Here is a 3,993-nt window from a genome sequence, read left to right as displayed (position 1 = left end):
TGACAGCATCGGCGGTGGGGTGTCGAACCGGCGACCTTTGACTTCTGACCTCCAGTTTGTTGGAGCTGCAGGGGCAGAAGAGTCCAGAAGACATCAGCTCAGCCATCATGGCTGCAGGGATTCAAACCTGCAACCTTCTCACCTGACTGAGGCCTGAAAAACAGACATGAGAGGACAGCACCTCCTCCTCCTCCTCCCCTCCTTCTGTCTGGATCTTCTTCTCGGGTCCGAAAGTTCACAGCTGACCTGTGATGATAGAAACCAGAAATGGACTTGTTGCTTTGAATAAACCACAGACCTGAAGCTGAGCAGAACAGAGGCTGAAAGGTTCCCACACATTCTGGAAAATGCAGCCGAATTACAGAATTGTCCCAAAATTTCTAGAAAGCAATAAGGAAAAAACAGTATGCAGCTTTTTTGTTGTCCCCATTTGTCGTTTTGATGCTCCAGATTCAGCTGATTCAAAACATTCAACTCGAAGAAAAATAAGTGAAACATTCAACTTGTGCATGAAAACATAGAGAATATTTATATTTTTCTTCCTTTGTACCAAAAATAACCCCAAAGTACCTCGTCATTTCTGACAAATGACTCTTTGGTGCATCCTGAATCTACTGAAAATAAAGCTGAATTTTCTTTTTAATATATTTTGGTTTGATTGAGATAACAAGAATCAGAACCAGGATTGGTGAGGAGCTGGAATCGACAAGCAGAATCTAAAACATCTCAACGATACCGGAACCTGCTGGCTAAAATTAACATGACGACGACACACTGGTGCCAGTAATTTGAGTTTCAGGCTAAAGATGCAGCTTGTGTTGAGACCATACACAAAGATGGACAAGAAAGTCTGGACTCAGAACCTGGTTTATGTCGGGTGGGATCGGGTCCTCAGAGTTTGGAGAGGGTTGGTTCTCTCCGAACAAATCTCCTCTGAAGGGAAAAGTTCTTCTTCCTCCTGCTGGAGAAACTAACCAGCACAAACCTGATGTCAGAGAGTTCAGCAGACGTTCACGTCATATCAACACTGACTCCCTCAGATGTCGCTGCGCTCGTGTTCGACTTGTTCCTAACATACAGCAAACAAACTGCGAAGTGGAGAAAAAGAAATTAAAAGATAAGGCTGGTGGTATTCTATATTTTTCATATTGTCAAAAGACCAGAACCAAAAGTGTGTTAGTCCGTCACTCAGTCCTTAGACTTGTTTAGATAAACAAATACCTTTAAATCAGCTGTAAAAAACCTAAAATGTGTAATATGTGTTTAATTGATGCCATGTAACCTCCCCTAAAACCCTCAAATATTACAGAGGACATCACCTCTGTGACCTCAGAGGCAGCCAAGACGGAATAAACTGGAGTTATCCTTTAATGTAAACATAGTTTTAACTTTCCTGCAGCAATAGGAGCCTAAACTAGCTAAACCTTCTTTTTGGATTTATGGCAACATAAAATCCAGCTCCTTTTCTCAACCCTCAGCAAAAAGCCTTAACAGAGAGTCAGTTAATTCAGGTTTGTTGCCTCTTGCTGAATCACCTGGCTGTATGTTTGGAACCAGAGTTTGAACTGGAGTACATGAACGCCTCCTCCTGCCTGTAGGTTAACTGTCGTCTTCACTGCCGATGTGTTACAGACTCTGGACCGGGCTACTTCCTGGTTTTACAGTGAGAAAGGCCTTTCGTCCTGACTGTTGCCTGGTCTGAACACTCAGCCTGTCGGTTTCGTTTCAGTCAAACTTCCTGCCGTCACTGAACCAGGACTTTGTGGAGTTTAAAGCGTCTGAGCAGAACTTTTACTGTAACTGAAACGTTTTTCACAAAGAGTGAGAAGACTTTAAACACATCACTGGAACTTTTCACAACATGCAACAGCAAAGGAACAATTTCCGTAAATAAGCTTATTCACTTTCCATGAGCAAAAGAAAATATTAACAGTTGTCTGGTTGCTTTTTCTGTGCTCTAATTATTTATTTTACAGTGTATGTTGTAAATATTTACCCAAAGCTTTTTCACGACTTTCAAACAACCACATGATTTGTCCTTCAATCGAACACTTTGGTCCAGAGACAGGTCGGATTTGGACTAACCCTTTAGACTCGGCCCCATTACCTTTCTTCTAGTGCCACCCTCAGGATAAGCATATCATAGTAGCTCCACTACTGGTAAGGCTCTAAGAGGAGCTAAATAACCAGTATGTTATGTGTGACAAAATAAGGTCAACTCAAACGTCCGCTGAGCAGCTTTATTCTAAGCTTTCAACTGCTTCTCCGATTCCCATACGAAGTGGCCATTTTGCTCCTCAGTTACTTTAAAGGGCCCAAATGCTTTAAATGTTTTTATGGATAAGTGTGGTCGCACCTTGAGTTTTTTCCGAAAACTGGATAGTAAAAAAGATTGACTCATTTAATATAGGAAACATCTGAGGGTTGGAAATGGGTTTCTTGAGCAATGAAAACATTCCCTTTAAGTGGCTATAAGTGTTACTAAATACTCAAGGTCAAGTACTGAAGAAGTGTGGTATTGTCATGAGTAGCCAGTCTGTGCTGCCAGTATATTTATCCTGATGATTTAAGTACATTTCCTGACAATGCGGTTTTCATATTGTCATATTGATTGGCCGACAGGACATCATGTCAAGCTGTGATTTATAATGTTGTGAGGACCCGATGCTGCGCTTTTCTTTTTTTGCTGATATACATAGCAGCAAGTTTGTCCAATATTCTAATCATCTATTTTGTTCAGGTTTTCGTAGATCCTCATCATCCTCTCCAGGTAACAGACTTATGTCCTGAGCTAGCGCCATTCACTAAAGAAGATTATGAGATGTGGTTCAATCTCACAATCGAGAGTTGAGATTATTTTGTCACACAAACTGATCATGAATTGACTTCCATGCTCAACTTCACTATGTTGTTTTGTCACTTTCATATTGTGGCTGTAATGAACGCTACAGCCTCTAGGGGGAACTAGCAGGACTTTTAACTGGTGAAAGGTAATTGCTAGCAGATAGCTTTCATTAGCATTTTTAGACTTCCAGGTATTGAAATTGAAATGATCGGGTGGTTGTTTGACAGTCGTGAAAGGACTTTACAGAACCAGGAGAAACCATAGAAAACACCATTGAAAACTTCCCACAAAGTTAAAGACGAGTTGTAAAAGCTCCTTCTCCATGGTGACGTCTTGTCCACTCGGTTTGTTTATCTCCCAAAGGCTCTTCTCTTATTGGCCATCAGCAATGTCAATAATTTACCTGAGGGAGAGTCACTCAAAGGACTTCTATATGTAAATCTATAAATGTCAGTGATTCCACAGCTGCTGTTTTGTAAATACAAAAACATGTATAAGTTGTTATTCAATAAGTAAGATAAAGTACAAAGCACTTTTTAGAACTATTTATTTTTCTTGTGAATCACCTGCAAAACATTTACAGATGGAATACACACAAGTTAATTCATTTTCAAGAAATAATGCATGAAATAAATGTTGTTTGGTATTTCTTACTACAAAGTCTCCATCTCGACATTTTAAATTTAAAAAATAGTCTCACTTTGGATTCAGACATGAGTGCTGAAGAGCATCAAGCCAAAGCCATGTGGATGAAAAGCTGTTTAACACAAAATCTGAAATATTGATAGTAAAAGCAGAAATAACCAGTAAACCTCACAATTGGCTGATTTCATCATCATCCAGTAATGAAAGGGATTTTTAAACTGGTGGTTATTTTCTAAGGTTTCAAATGGTCAACATTTTCCTGTCTGTCTTCCTGCCTCCTCCTGATTAACTTGAAGCATCTCAGTCTTCCAATATTGAACAAACAGGTTTAAGGACATTATGTGTGTGTGTGTGTGTGTGTGTGTGTGTGTGTGTGTGTGTGTGTGTGTGTGTGTATGTGTGTGTGTTTATCTATGCAGTATTTGGTCTCAAGGCGCAGTAACTCTGTCTCATCAACATGCAACTGTAAAAAGAAGACAAAGTGTCAAATCCGTGTTGATGAT

This window comes from Enoplosus armatus, chromosome 11, assembly GCF_043641665.1.
Source record: "Enoplosus armatus isolate fEnoArm2 chromosome 11, fEnoArm2.hap1, whole genome shotgun sequence".
Lineage (NCBI taxonomy): Eukaryota > Metazoa > Chordata > Actinopteri > Centrarchiformes > Enoplosidae > Enoplosus > Enoplosus armatus.
This window is presented reverse-complemented; position numbering follows the sequence as displayed.